General features: G+C 39.9%; 1 protein-coding gene and 1 pseudogene across 3 annotated transcripts in view; one reads left to right on the top strand and one right to left on the bottom strand.

Annotated features, from left to right (window-relative positions):
- ARHGAP18 (Rho GTPase activating protein 18) overlaps positions 1-16,884 on the bottom strand; it is a 162,123-nt gene that overhangs the window by 98,526 nt on the left and 46,713 nt on the right. The window lies entirely within an intron of this gene.
- On the top strand, positions 10,003-10,988 carry LOC308521293 (single-stranded DNA-binding protein 2-like; annotated as a pseudogene). Its single transcript has one exon. The product of its transcript is annotated as a single-stranded DNA-binding protein 2-like (transcript).

Genomic DNA, 16,884 nt, shown 5'->3' with positions numbered 1-16,884 from the left:
TGAGCTACTCAGCCAGGGCCAAGAAGGGCATTTTTTAAAAAGGAAAACTACGTCTAATTACACTAGCTTCATTTAATTAAAAGAATATGCGATGACATCCATTCAAGTATAAACCACCAACACCAGGTCCTTTCACATTTGATTGAAAATGTGGAATTATAGAACAAGAAGAATTCTCAGTAACAAGTAGGAGGAGAGAAAAGCCCTGATGGGTCAAAAATGTAATGGAGAATAGAGGTTGGAGATGACAACGATTTTTCATATTTCACACTTTTTACTGGAGCCAGACCAATTTACCTGTAACAATGCAATGACAAAGAACCAAGGCATGCCTCTGTCTTGCGTGGAGTGGGTGAGATGAAGGCGGACACCATCAAGAATCTTACAATGATGGAGGGATAACTGGAAAGTCACCCCGAAGTGTTACCATGGGGGAGTTTTGCTAAGAACATAATGCTGAGACAAACACTTGTGAGAAAATTACTTTTTTAAGAGAGGCAGAAAAAGAGAAGAAGCCAGAGGCCAAGAAACAGGAGATAGTTGAAGTGCAGATCAGGGTTGCAGCAGCTGAAAAATAAAGTACAGGTCTGAGACGTTCGAGGGAGAATAAAGTAGCAACGCTCTGACAGGCTCCCTGAGCAGAGGGATGTCTGCGATGACTCAGATGTCACGAGTGCGACCGGGCGGGCCAGCAGCAGGACTGCCCGTGCAGGGAGGAAGTAAGAGAGGAAATGATGCATGAGGCAGCTAGGAAACACTGTAAAGCTACATTTCTGTGGTTTCTTCAGCAAAAATGCATGTGTCAAACATTCTGCACCTTGGTTGAAATATAACTGAGAATAACTACATATTAATGACACACGCTTTGAGATAGCATGTCTAGGAATGTGTGTGAAGGAAAAAATATACTGAGGAAAAAAGTCAACAGTGGCTTGCTCTGCAGGAGCATATGTGACCTTTAACTTTCTTCTTGGCATTGTTAATTATTTTTTTTCAAATGTTCTGTAATAAGAATGCTATTTTATTGGTAGAATTTTTGAAATTCCCTAACTGCCTATGTTAGAACATTGTGTGTTTATAAGTTTCATAGACACACATACACACACAAAACATGTCCACCTACTTTAATATTCTGGAACTTTTAGCACTCAGAGGGTGAGGGGGGCACCCCAAAACACCACGACTATATCCATAGACATCCTGTAGATCATCATGGCCGGCCATCTAGTGACTTTCATATATAAGACATGTAACGGAAGTACACAGATTGGTCATACGTCGGGCAAAGTTTATCATGAAAGCCGAGAAATTTCAGCCCACTAAATAAGTTCTTTCACCTAAAGCCTGACACTGTCAGGGGCCAACATCATAAGGAACTTTTCACCAAGACCCGTAAAAAGCAACTTTAGGATTACATAGGTTATCAGCCCTGAAATGTTCTAGTATTAAATAAGGTGCTTCATGGTCATAAGGAAGTGGAATAGGTACTTTTGAAGTAAACAGGGCCAAGCCAGTATGCAAGCTCATGAAACAGAGAATGGCATTCTTCCTACCGCAAGCTCAGGCTGTGGACAGTAGACATAGTAAAGTCACTAAGAGAACAGACTCCACAACAGACTGCGGGGTTTTGAACCCAGTTCTACCACTTTCCTAGCATCTTGAACAAGGTTCCATCTTGAACAAGGTTTTTTACCTCTGTGCCTAAGTTTCCTCAATTATAAAACAGAGATAATAATTATCCCTACCCTCATAGTATTGTGAAGTATAGAGGAATCAGTATTCACATATTGGATATTCTCTAAAGCACACAGGGCAGTACTAGACAAATACAGGGCAAATAAAGATTAGCTATTGTTATATATTTTTCACCATAAAAAAGCCCTGCCTTCTCAAAATTATACTTAAAAGCAATTGTAAACTGTTAATCAAATTGGTGACCATTTGATACAGTTTTGCCATATTCAAAAATACAAGTTGCTTTCTTCCCTTCCCACTTCCTCTTCGTCAGTCCATCTCTGAGCTACATACAAAGATTAATCTGATCGATACTAGAGTTCCTCAAAAATAACGGCATCCCAAGAGTGAGCAGCCCAGACGGGTTTTTCCCCAACGTATCATGCTCTTCCTTGCTTGAGCCCTCCCCTAGGAAACCAAAGAAACTCCTTTACTCAACAATCAGTGTGTTGGCAACAACTTTCAAAATCAAAAGCAAGTTGACTTACTGTAAAAGAAAATTCTGTCCTAAAGTAAAATGAAATAAATACGTTTATTACAAAAGGCTGTAATAACTAGATCTCCCTGGGCAACACAGCCTCTCAGAACCCAATTCAGAGAATTTCCTCCTAGTGAACCTGTCTTCCCATCCTCTCCGCCCCCATTCACCAGAGGCTTCCTGAGCATGCCACACGCGATTATCAGGGAGCACTAGAAAGGCAACCCACTCCACCCCAAAATCTGACCAATGACAGTAGCTTCTAGCTTAGTACGCCACCAATAAGATACGAAAGGTTTCCTGGTAGGTAAGCTGACAGATGCCAGAGGCTTACCCAGAATTCCCTCGGCTCCTCACAAGTAGTTGACTTCTTCCAAGGCCATCCTCTTCCCTGGGCTACTAGGAAAGCCAACCACTTGGATGTTCTAGCGAAACATAGGCTGAAAGCTTCCAAATCCTCATAACTGCAACCACGATTTATATACTCTGGCTTTCTCTAGATTCACATTTCTTTCAGAAATCAGGGGAGTCACCTTGTCAACTTTCATTGAATTATCTCCTAAAAACCATTCGTTATAAGCACAAGTTTCATCACTTCATGATGTCAAATGGCTGCAAATGCTGAGCAAGCACTATGCTTACTTGTTAAGGATCAGCCCAGCTTCTACATACCACACCTTCAAGACTTGCAACTCTAGTCCAGGGGTCTCGGGGGGGAAAAAATCATAAACTACCAGTTTCCAAACTTACTAGTAACTGCAAATGGTAAACTATGAAAATGCAAAGGATCTGAGGGTCTACTGACAGAGCTTGTGGCTGAAACCTTGGGCCCATAGAGTTAAGAAAGTGCTCTCTGCCTGTCTGGGGCAGACAAGCCATAACTTCTTCCTTCTCTGCGTCACCAGACCTATCCGGATACCCCAGCTCAGGCTCAAAGCCCTCTCCTCAATGCAGGTACTTTCCTACCCCAAAACCAAATCCTGCCCAAACCACTCCAACAAGATGAAACTTTCTCTGATCCTCTTAATTAAGTGTAAGATGTCCTTCCTCTGCAAATACCAGTAACAGGTTGTTGATTTCTTCAACCTCCATTATAGTGGTTGTAACTTCCTGTTCTGCATCAGATATGCGACACAGCTCATCAGCCGTAGCAGAAATTAGAAAACCCTTATAGGAGTCGCTCTCTGACTAGCACAGGGCAGAACACAAGTACCTGTTCAACAAACTTCACAGAGGTACCAAGCAGTTTGTTGTTTTTTTAATGATGTCTCATCATTGACAGCTGTACTGGGTAATGAAAACAAACACAGCTCCTACTAGTGACAATGAGTCCATCTTTTGGAGCTTAAGCAGGACTGATTCTAATGCACAGCATCTAATAATTGTCTAATAAAAAAATAAAATAAAAATTAAAAACCCTCTATTTACTTCCTTGAGAATCGCAATGTCCCAAGGCCCAGAGGCAGATTCCAAGTCATTCTTTCCATCCAAACATGTGCGCACTGTTACTCTTCTTAGTCTGGAATTTAAAGAACACGCTGAACCAAGGGGGCTAACCTGACATTTCTAGGGGAAGAAGTCGTTGTTACCACTAATGACCGTTCCCCAGACAGGCCTCAGAGGCCTCGTCAGCAGTGGGGAGCAAACTTATCAATCTCTATCATAAAAGACAACAGCCTGGAGAAACCCAGCAGCTACCAGGCAATGACTCTCTCAGGTGAAGGCGGGAGCTTCTCCCAGAAAGGAGAAAAGGACAGATAATGTCTTAACATTTGAAAATTTCTTCAGAGGATTTCAATGAGAAATACAGGGACAATAATCCATTTACATATATATATATATATATATATATATATATTTTTTTTTTTTTTTTTTCAGAAATCATTCCGAGTGTGAAGGCAAAATACACACATAGAGACACCTTCCTATTCCTCTTTTTCATTGCTCAGAAAAATTATACATTTTTCCACTCACTTTTCATGGGGATCTGAGACAACAGCCTCCCTGGATAAACAATTCTTTCCATACCTCCCCCACTCCTGGCATCCCAGCCTTCAAATTTCCATTCTGAATTCTGAAACTACAAAGAGATTTAACCATTTAAATCAACTTGTCATCTAACTTTTTAAAATATATTTTTATTGACTTTAGAGAGGAAGGGAGAGGGATAGAGAGAAACATCAATGATAAGAGAGAATCATTGATCAGCTGCCTCCTGCACACCCCCCACTGGGGATCGAACCCACAACCTAGGCATGTGCCCTTGGCCAGAATTGAACCTGGGACCTTTCAGTCCACAGGCCAATGCTCTTATCCACTAAGCCAAACCACCTAGGGCATAATTTTAATGTCTGTTTTTAAAATAATTACATAAATTCAAATTATGAATCTAATGCTAATAACAAGAAAACCTGGGATTGCTTTAACTAAAGAGTTCATTCATAACATTTTGTTCATCACAAAATCAACACAAATTTCCTGCCCATGTAAATTCATAAGTGATTTGTATGGAAATTATAAGTAGAAATAAAGTTATTTATAAACTGCTAATACTATCTTCACATTAGTATAGTGCTTAAACTGGTACATGCCATTAAAATAAATAAAACCACTGATGAACTAAATATATGCTTATCAGATAGATTCCTCCTACAAATGCTATAGTTAAAATGAAAATGCCTTAAATATCAGAAGTATCTTAAGCAAAACTCTTAAATATCTGATGTGTAGATTTTTTACTCTAGTCTCAAGTCATCTGTCATTACATATAACATATATATTCTCCAAATGTAAAATGATTCATGTTCCAAACATAATAAAACATGATGACAATTCAGAAAGTAAAGAAACAACTGATTATTTACATTACTCACAGGTACAATTTTAGACACTATAAATAATGTTTATTTTCAAACAAATAATTAATATTGTCCTTCTTTGGCATGTAAGGTAATGCAAATAAAATAGTACATTGTGTAAATATTTATTTTGAAAATATTCATGCATAGAAGAGGAAAATATTCATGCATATCAATAATGAAGCATTATATAGATTTGTAGCATTTAATAATGCTCTCAAAAAGAATGAAAACATTTTGTTCTGTGATTTCATGAGCTTAACCAACTATGTCACAATTTAGGAGATTCATGAGGGACCAAACAAATTCCTGATGAAATTCACTCTTTCAATCATTTCTTCAAGATGCTTGGAGTATTAAAATTTCAGGTGAGAATTTAAAGACTAACTCTCTCCAAGCTTTAAAACTTACTGGCCAGAGGTTCCTCAAAAAAAATTTTTATAATAGACATTTTTAATTTTAGTCCTGTCAATTAAAAATAACAGTACACCTGAACAGGTGTCTCCCTGGCCACCTACCCAGGAAGCTTATTTGAGGAGATGTGAAGTAACCAAAGGTCTCTAATGGATACCCCATCCATGTAACTACAGGAATCTTCTCCCACCCATCATCTGTTTTCAGGTCTCCCCAAGGCCATCGAGGGATTACATACATGCCTCCTTACAGCCAAGAGCTCTGGTAACTGCTGTGCTTCAGGGTCTCACTCCTTCTTGATCAGCCCTCAGGGGCCTCCAGGCTCCTTGGAGGCTCCTGCAGGCCCCCTCCATTGCCACCTGTGTCTCAGGTACAGCCTCTTCTTGCAGCCACCAGGGGCTGCCTTGGTGCTGCCGCTGATAGCACCTCTGTAAGGTGACAGAAGCAACTGTCCCTTACTTCTCAACTGCTCTTCTTTTCTAGTCTCTGCCCATGTTTCTGTTCTTCACCCTGAAGCCCAGGGACACCCCTTCACTCCTTCCCTAGACTGAGACCTCTAGGCCCACGGGCCCGAGACAAAACACATGGCTTCCTTCTCACCAGAGAGGCAGGTTGTCCAGGGAGTCAAGCAGCTTGACAGGACCCCTTTCTCAAGACGATCCCATCGTGTCTGGGTTCCCCGGCAGCACGGGGTTCATATATCCTTCCCCTTTCCTGCACTGGAGCTGCAGACGTAGCACTTCGGGAAGATCGCTCTATGCAAACCATTTTTCCAGGTACAGGGACAATGGACATAATGTCAAGAATCTATAAGGACATGTCAAGGGGCTTAAAAAGGCACAGAATCTTGGGAGACAACTAGGAGAGCATGCAGTCCTCACCCAAAGAACTCTACCTGGTACAGCAGTGCAGGGTGGCATCCCTCGGAGAGCAGGGGCGCTAGGAGTGGGCAGAGTGCTATTCTTGCTAAGATTAGCCATTTGTGGCAGCAGGACGTGTCATGCAGGGACACCTTGGCCTGGGAATCAACTATTTATAAAACGGGTCTAGGTTTAGGACCAAGAATAAGGCAATTCCCCAACCTTTGGCCTCCTGTCAAGTTCCAAATTACTTTGCCTAAAAGTAGGCAAGCTCCAGAAAGAGCTGTGGTGAGTTGATCACTTGGTTGTCAGTTATAAACTGAGAAATCTATTTGCATTGAAAAAATATCCATGGCTAAGCTCTGCAGCCACCCAGCCAGCCCTCACTCACCACCTTCTTCAATCACCTTCTTCAAGATTTTCTGTAATTTAATGAAAAGCGCTTTTGAACCAGCAAATAAGCCATTTTATTTTGATACTTTTGGGTGTGTGGTAGGCTAAGACTTCAATGTTGTTGTGGCCCCTGAAGTATTTGAATGACTTTATTAAGTGGACAGAGTTGTTCGTTAGCTAGTGTGTGACATCTCCACACTTGCACAGCAGAAGAGAATTGCTTATTTAGATTCCAGTGGGAAGTTCTCATGCAACAGAGAAGGAAGGTACTGGGACCGTCTAGTTAGGGAAGACCTGCAGGCAATGTAGCTTCACAGCTATTTCACTGGACTGTTTCAAGGGTTAAATCTGACTATTCAGCTTTTGTAGAAAAATACAACCTTCAAATGGCAATGAGGGTGGTGGTAGTGGTGATAGCAGTATATTTTAAAGGCATATCTTGTCACTGTGTCACATGGGAGATTTTTAATGCAGTTGAAGGGTTTCCAGTTTATAAATGCCAATGAGTAGAGAGAGAAGAGGGGCCCCAGACTAGGGCTCTCTCCTCCATCCATTATACAGGTACCTTTACTTCTCCATCAGCTCCTGTGGACCCACCACAGCCCAGACTGCTGCTCTGAAAGAACCAGGTGACAGCCCTAGCTGGTTTGACTCAGTGGATAGAGAGTCGGCCTACGGACAGAAGGGTCCTGGGTTTGATTCCGGCCAAAGGCACAGGCCCCGGTTACAGGCTTGATCCCCAGTAGGGGGCATGCAGGAGGCAGCTGATCAATGATTCTCATCATTGATGTTTCTCTTTTCTCTCTCTCTCTCTCTCTCTCTCTCTCTCTCTCTCTCTCTCTCTCTCTTTCTCTCTCTCTCTCTCTCCCCCCCACTTTCCTCTCTGAAATCAATAAAAATATATTAAAAAAAAAAAAAAGGACCAGGTCACAGCCTTCCACAGCAGACCCTTCCCATGACCAAGGCCCCACTGCTATTCACACCCATGCTTTGAATGCAGAGAAATTGAAGAGAGATAACAGCAGCATCTAGGCCTCTCAATAGAATGCAAAGGACCCCCGTTCAATCCAGAATTGATCCGCACACAAGCTGTGTGATGAGGCTGTCTGTTCCATGTATGTGAGCTTTCTCTTCTTTAAGACAAGGATAATAATTCTTACCTATGAGGATCAAACAAATTCTATTTTAAACATTGGAACATAGACAGTACTCAATAAATATTTGTTTTTCTTTTCCTCTATGATCTAATTCGCCCCAGTTACATGAATAGCTGACCACAAAATGCCAGGAGACTCCTCAGGGCCATACCAAATTATTTACTAAATGGCAGAATTTAGTAAAACTATTTATTACTTTGTGGCAGTAAATGGATGGTATCTTGGGGCCTGAAAGTAGTGAAGGTGATCTCCCAAAGTGCCGACTTTACCCGCAGTAGCCTGCTCAGAACCCAGGTTAGAGAACCTTCTCGCAATACCAAAGAGAGCAGAGTTTTTATTGCTATAAAAGTGAACACAAACGACCAGACAATCGAGCACTCTGTTGTAGTTTATCTTGCTCTCTATCTACTTCTAGAATCTACATTCAGTTTACAAAAGTTGGAAACAAATAATTTTGTGAATGACAGAGTGGAGAAGACAGACAGCAGACTGCCCAGGTTCTAATCCCAGCTGTGCCACTTTCTAGCTGTAGGAGGACCTCAAGCAGGTCACTTTACCCTCCGTGCCTCCATTTCTTCAGGTGTAAACTGGGGATATCACCTACCTGCCTGGGTTGTTATGAGGATTAAATGAGTTAACATAGCCTCTAACTTGCCTGAAAACCTATGTTCTGAAAATAAAATAAAATAAATTTAAAAACACTGAGGTTGTCCTATTCTTTTAAATGGAAAAAGTAGCATACTACATGACTACCCAAGACCCTCAACCAGTTTCCGAAAACATAACACACAGCAAACCTCCAACACATAATCAACAAATGATCATGTTGACTGCAAAATGCTTAGAATGCTGCTTATTGAAGATCAAGAACTAGTGACATTACATGTTGTTTCTGGGCAGTGACATGGCAGATGTCCTTTGGGCCAACACTGTGTATGTTTTCACAATGTCCACAACATACTAAAAAAAATAACTCGAGATATTTCCCCCACATTTGTGTTTAAAAATTCGTACTGGGTTTGCAGGCATACATATAGATGTTCCCTCCAAAAAAACATAAGCTGAAAATTGTCATATTAAAAGACTTATGTGCTGTGAGGCTTGGGTATTAAAAAGTAAACAACATTCTTACTGTGGAAACATGTTCACTAAAGGGAGACCCTGCAGGGAATGCCTGTGTGAGTGAAATGGATGGTGGCCAACAGAAGAAGGGCAATTTAACATTAACAACTACTAAAAATATGTTCCTGACTCCAAATTATACAATGTTTCTGCATATAAAGAGAAAGCAATATTTTCAGATTTCACAAATCGTGTTCCCTGGAACATCAATAATAAGTGTTCTTTAAAGAAAAAATAAATAAAAGGCTCCTAGGAATATGTTTCTTGCCACAAAATTTTTTAGGAATTCATAATACATGCTAAGATATTACATGCTACAAGAAGTCCTGCAGGAAACTTTGTTTACACCAAAACATTAGACCACAAAGCCCTTTTCCAATAGAACACTTAGTAACAGTGTTCCACACACAGTTTGGGAAACAAAGATCTAACAATTTGGCTTATTGTTTGAAGAGATTTTGCTTTAAGCAGATTAACAAACTCTTAAGCTTGACTGAAATCTATAGAAAGCTATTAGAATGGGCCTTTCATTTTATGGATACCTAGCCTGGACTGTGATTTCAAGCTTCAGGCTTCAAACTAAGCTCAAAAAGGAATACAGTTGACTCTTGAACAATGGGTGGAGGAAGGGGAGTAGGGACACCACCACCCCATCCCCCACAGTCGAAAATTGACTTATAACTTTTGACTCCCCAAAAACTTAACTACTAATAGCCTATTGTTGACCTGAACCCTTACAAATAACATAAACAGTTGGTTCACATATATTTTGTATGTTTCATGTATTATATACTGTATTCTTACAATAAAGTAAGCTAGAGAAAAGAAAATCATAAGGTTCGCCTGTGGGGTTTTTTTCAAATTGTCACAAATCTCCAACAAATTTTCCAATATATTTATTGAAGAAAATCCACATATAAGTGGGCCTGCATAGTTCAAACCCGTGTTGCTCAAGAGTCCACATGGGAGCTGCTCTTGGCACAAGCATGTACGGCAAAGGCAAGAGTAACAGCAGCACTGTCCCGTCCAGCAGCCAGGCCTGGGAGAAGTTAGCACTCTATGTATATGAATATCTGGCCCATGTGGGAGCTCAGAAATTGGCCCAAATGTTTTCATCAGAGATAAGAGGGGGGAAAACATCACATTAGGGGAGCCACCAATATTGTTACATTCTTGGTGTATATTGTGGGATCTCTACTGTGCAGCTCCAGAAAGACAGGAAACATGTGAACATTCAAGGGAAGCAAAAGCCTTCCATGATGATAGTGCTGTAGCAGCTCCCCATTCCAGTGCCAAGAACCATTCCCCCCAGAGATGGCATGCCAGTAGGTCCTGTACCACCAGGGTCCTTTCAGCCTTTTATGTCACCTCAGTACCCTGGAGGTCCAAGACCCACAGTGAGGATACCTACCTAACCAGGCACTTGGAGGGGTCCCAGGAAGTCAGCCATCACATCCCAACAGAATGGGCCCAAATGGACAACAAGGACCTCCAAATACGGGTGGGCCAATGCCCAGAATGGCACCTCCAAGAGGAATGGTGCCCTTAGACCACAAAACTATGGAGGTGCAATGAGACACCTACTGAATGTTTTAGGTGGCCCTAGAAGGTCTAGAATGAACATGGGTCCAGGTGGTGACAGACCTTGGCCAAACCCAACAAATGCCGATTCTGTACCATACTCCTCAGCATCTCCTAGGAACTATGTAGGTCCCCTGAGACATGGAGGGCCACCAGGAACACCCATCATCCTAGTCCAGCAGATTCAACCAACTCTGCAGACAACATGTATACATTAATGAATGCAGAACCTGCTAGACCTAACAAGCCTAATTTTCCAATGGGCCTTGGTTCAGATGGACCCATGGGTGGAATGGAGTCACATCACATGAATGGCTCTTTAGGCCCAGGAGGTATGGACAGTATTTCCAAGTTCTCTCCTACTTGGAATAGCATGACAGTGAGTGTGTAATCCATCACGAAGTCTCTTCATAAAAACTACAGTGAGTCAGCCCTTCACAGAACTACTAGGGAAGAAAATTATTCATCACACTATACAGTTAAACAAAGGAATCTTAGTCACACCGAATCAACCTTTTTATTTCCTGGTCTTCCCCATTTTGTGAAGAAAGTGCATTCCAATGTGATTCAAACAACTGCACAGAGCAGCATGTAAGAATTACCCTAAAATTAACTGCAAATAATCATCTGTGTATGTGTATGTGTATGTGTATGTGTATGTGTATGTGTATGTGTATGTGTATGAGTATGTGTGGGAAAGAGAATGTATTATATATGTGTGTGTTATATGGTCATATACACATGCATACATTGACCCACAGGACACTGTAAAATATTATCACATGACATCTTAAATAGAAATAAGTAGGGACTTTCATCCTATCCCTTTTTCACACTTACATTTTAATTTTTAAAAGTTGTTCCTGGACCTCCCTGAACTATTTTGTGCTATGTATATCACTGCTTTATGTATGTTTTTTTTAAGGTGAATTCAGATGCTATGGTTTTGTATATGTCTACAATCATAGATAGGAATAAAGTAGTTTATTTGAGAGCTTTCATTAAATTGCATCTGATGCAAGTTATCCTGGTGGGGAGGAGTAGGAAGAGTCAACTATAGTTTCTTTCCTTTGCTTGCAAAATGGAGATGATATGATTATCAATCTGTAGTATAGGAATGAAAAATATTTAGTGAAAATGTGGTTCTCTAAATGACCTAAATTCTGAGGAATTAAGTCATCTGACAAAACATTACCATCATTCCAATAATTTAAATTGAGGTAGTAGGTTCTCACAAAAACAATGACAGTCTTAAACTGAAATGCAATGTATTTTTATTTTATTTTTTTTATATTTTATTGATTTTTTACAGAGAGGAGGGGAGAGGGATAGAGAGTCAGAAACATCGATGAGAGAGAAACATTGATCAGCTGCCTCTTGCACACCCCCCACTGGGGATGTGCCCGCAACTAAGGTACATGCCCTTGACCGGAATCGAACCTGGGACCCTTGAGTCTGCAGGCCAACGCTCTATCCGCTGAGCCAAACTGGTTAGGGCTACAATGTATTTTTAAAGAAATGTAAACATATTCTAATCTAAAGGTACAGTTTTTAAAAAATTCCCTTTTTTAAGGGAAACACACTCTCCCGGTCCCCTGGAGTTCAGAGGTTATCCTAGCCATCTATCTCCCTCCTTGCTGTGAAGGAAGTGTGGCAAGAAGCAAGTAAAGTTTAGTAATAGTCATAATAAAGCACAGGCTTGTAAACAAGGAAGAGAGGAAATCCCGCAGTGATGCCACTGAGGTATGAAGGCTCAATTATACCTGTTACCAGAAAACTGCTAAATGTAACCCGTGTACTGGGAGGAGAAAAACCAAGTAATTCAAATACTAATAATTAATTTTTCTATAGCCTCTGGGATGTCTTCCAAAAGTACTCTATCATCTCAAAAATATCATGTACTCCAAAGTACTACATTTGTGACCAATAGTCCCTTAGCACAAATATCACTGGATAGATGTAAATAAATAAGGGCCTTTGGCAACTTTGCTGCTATCAAATAAAAGGAACATGCTCTTTGCAAGGAGTATCTCATTTCCCAGGACTCTATTCTTCCCAAATTCAAATTTACATCCTTTTTTGAAAAATATTTTTTAAGAATCAAGCATAAGCTTTTGGTGGAAAGAAAATAAAAAAGACCTAAATTAAACTACAAATAACAAGAACTCAACCCTTCCACAAATATCAAATATCAACTCCCAAATATAGGATATGGAATCTATCTACTGCTAAGGATAAAGAAAAATTAGGGTAAAGAAAAATGCTCTTCTAGTGGAGAATTCTGAAGTCAAGCTCCAAGGGACAGAAGTTTCTATATTAGCGTAGAAGCTAGTAAGCCCAGGAAAGGCAGATAAGGGCAGATGCTTGTTGCCTACTGATGATGGCTTCCCTAAGTGCAAGCCATTCCCTCACTCAGAGGTGAGGTCTATTCCACGATCTGGAATCTGAGTTGGCCAATCATTAGTTTGCCAATACCTTATGGCCAGGTGGCACTGAGTAACTTGGGAAGCTAGGCCCTGAGAAGCCTGGCAGGTTCCACCCGGACGTTGCAGAATGCTCACTGTGCCGGAAGTCTGACTACCCTGATGCCACCATGCCAGGAGGAAGCCCAAGCTGATCATGTGGAGAAGCTGTGCAAGCAGAAACAGATGACCCAAAACAAACCCGGACGTAAAGAAGCTTTGGTGACCCCGCCTCAGGCCTCTTTGCTTGATGGACCCCAAGAAAGAACTTAATTACTATATAATCCTTCAGAAGCAAGAAAGAAAATTATTTTAGACCACTAAGTTTTGTAGTCGTATGTTACACAACAGATAGCAAATAACCACCTTGACTTTCAAGATAGGGGTCACAAGGTCATGGTGCCTGGGCCAGATCTCACTTGCAGACAGAATTTGTCGGTGGGGGGCGGGCAGGAGGCTTATTCAGTATTCTAAAAATTCTAGCTAACATTTTCTACCAAAACCCAAACTTTTATGAGGTCTGTATTTTTCAGTCATCAACTTCACTCATTTAATACATAATCTACCAGCCCTCTGTTCTTAAATACATGAACTTTTCTATAAGAAACTGGAGCAGCCCTAACCAGTTTGGCTCAATGGATAGAGCATCGGCCTGTGGACTCAAGGGTCCCAGGTTCAATTCCGGTCAAGGGCATGGACCTTGGTTGCAGGCACATACCCAGTAGGGGGTGTGCAGGAGGCAGCTGATCGATGTTTCTCTCTCATCAATGTTTCTAACTCTCTATCCCTCTCCCTTCCTCTCTGTAAGAAATCAATAAAATTTATTTAAAAAAAAATTTTTAAAAAAAAGAAAAAAAGAAACTGGAGCAAAGGATTAATAAACTATACAATTACATAAAATATCCAGTGTAATGACACTGTTTGATTATGCTATAATACAGAATGATGAGAAAATGCTACAATTCAAAAGAATTTTCATCTGGAAATAGTAAATCATATATATCCATGCTTTAAATAATAAGTAAAAATATTAATAATTAATTATTTAGTTTAAAAATATACATACAAATTTACTTCTACCTTGATTCAAATAACTTCTATCAGGTGATAGATCATAGCTTTGACTGTATTATTTGGACCAGAGAGAAATAAACAGACACACACTCAGTAACTCTAGTAAAAACATTAATTATAGAATAAGTTGGTCGAGTTACATGTTTCTAGACCACCTATAAATAGCCAAAGTTCCTTTCAACTTTCAGTTGCCAATATCTTTCCTTACCCAAACCAAATCTCAATTACTCAACCACAAATTATTTAACATTTTATACCTCAAAAGAGAGAACCATGCCACAGCTTCCTAAATATGATACTGAAAAAGTTGTTTTAGAATCCATTTGAATTATGTGGGAAGCTCTTCAGAGCAGGAATTCTTACATTGATCTATTCTAGGCTTATCATTTATACCCAGCAAAGCCCTTCACAGCTGTTTAGTCAAAGTAGATACTTTTAAAAATAATTTAAAAGTTAATAAATTCCATATTTACATATCCTAAATGTCTGTCTAACTTACCCAAATCTCTTTCTAGGTAGGATTTTAATTTTATGCTGCTCATCAACAATATATGATCCCTACTATTTGCCTCAAAATAGGGATGGTATCTGACAGACTTTAGCATGGAGAGATTCACCAGATCCCTACAGCCAAACCACCCAAACTTCAACATTCTTATTAATGTGAACCCCAATATTTTTCTACACACTTCCAGTTTCATAGCAGCAAGATGTTAAGCCATTTATTTCCCAGTTTATTAAATTAATTACATCATATAGTTTTAATATGACTCAATTAGGATAGCAAAACCATATATCAATTTCCACCTCCTTAAATTTTCCAAAATAAATGACGCATTTAGACATGCCTAATCCCTAATGGGAGACAGGCATATTTAGGAGCTGTGGAAGACGTGTTTATTGGGGTGTGCAGAGCTCCCTTGTATCACATTGTACTCAGAAAGATAAAACTAAAGGCAGCAAAGGACACAGCACCTTCACTTCTCAGTCCACAATGGTCCTGAGAGGCAACAAAGAAATATTGAAAGATAACCCTCAACTTAGTTGAAGATTTTATTTGGGTTTGAAACATTTATTTCTAAGAATGTTATTAGATAGTAGTTATATAGCAGCAATGCCACAAATAAATGGTGTTTGGGGTTTCTCTGGCTGGTGAACATAAATCTATTAATCCATAAAATGTCACTACTGAAGAATTTACAGCTCCATGGAATTTAAATATAATTTCTGCTATCTCCCCCCCCTTATTGAATGCATTTCTAATTGGCATATGTCTCTCTTCTGCCTCCAAGTTCAACTTCCTCTAGATACTCTCAGGGAAAAAGTCCCCAGTCGCTCAGAGAGGGAAGCAAACAGGCTGCCCTGGTGAGCCATTTGTAAGCAGAAGTTGCTGAGTTCATAGCAGCTTCAAGTACAAGATGTAGGGAGGGCTTTGAGAAGAACTGGCTTAGCAGACAATTTCCTAGCTCAGGGCCCAGTGCACTGTAGGCATTCAAAATAAATGTACCATGTATGATATAGATGAAGAAAAAAATCAACAGCTCCATTTTCAAATGTGTGCACTAAATGGAAAAGGGGGTGGAGCACAGGGATCAGGGGAACTGGGTGGGGGAACACATTTCCCCCAGATCTCTGCCATGAATATCACACCCAGCTTAGCCCTGCTCCATGAAACAGCACTTCTTGTTTATGAGATCAAGAGTTGTTCATAAAGCACATAAATATGTTGTAAGGGCAACAAAGATGAACTATCCTTCCTTTAAATACTTTAGTTATAGTGATTATTTTTACCTGTAAGAATTCAAATAACCTAAAGTCAATTTGCTCACTGAAGAACATGAGCAAATAATTTTTTTCTTGCTCTACATGACATGATTTTCCATCTTATTAAGAGTACAAATGATTTAGAAATTTACATCTGCCCAAACTAAACTACGAAAAGCAATTCAAAATAGTCACCTGAGCCTAACATTCAATATTTTAAAGCCCTTCTTGGTATTCTTGGTCATTATTGAAATAAACATATTCTGAGTTATTTTTATAACTCATTTCACAAATGTTATTTTTAAAATTTAGACGTTACACTCCATGTGTATTAAAGCAAACATGCTCTTCTCAAACCATTTACAAATCAATCTCAAAAATCTGACAGCCCTGAATCATCATAGATAATTGTTGTGCTTTATATCAAGCACTCTTCTAAGTGCATCACATGTATTAACTCATTCAAGACTCATAAACTCTTGAGTAAGGTATTATTATCCCCAGCTTGTAGAAGGGAAATAAACTGAGGCCCTACAACATTAAACAGGCTGTCCAGGACTCTGACCTGGAAAGCCTAGCTCCAAAGTCTGTGTGTGTAATCACTCCACTCCACTCCCTCTCACATTCATTCACTCGGTCCTTCATTTAAACTTTTATTAGCACGACAATTCTGGTTTGGTGAAATGTCTAGGGAAAATTGAAGATATTGTATTGAAAAGGATTTACAAAAATATTCCTCATCTGTATATTTTTTAAAAGCCTCCAAAACTACATGTTTTATCTTTATAATAATTAACTTTGTGAGGCAGACAAAGCATTGTTATGCTCATTTCATAGGTGAGGAATCAGATAAAGGTACGTTGTCCTAAATGGCTTGGCCACGATACTACCTCCCTTCTACAGGCTGCCCTACCCACCAACTACTTAAAAAGACCCCAAAAATCCCCAAATGGTCAAATCATGGACTGTCTGAGGCAGCTCAGAAAG

Source organism: Myotis nattereri (assembly GCF_964212035.1).
Source record: "Myotis nattereri genome assembly, chromosome: 6".
NCBI classification, from domain to species: Eukaryota; Metazoa; Chordata; class Mammalia; order Chiroptera; family Vespertilionidae; genus Myotis; species Myotis nattereri.
The sequence above is the reverse complement of the archived record's forward strand: the minus strand, read 5'-3'. Positions and strand labels throughout refer to the sequence as shown.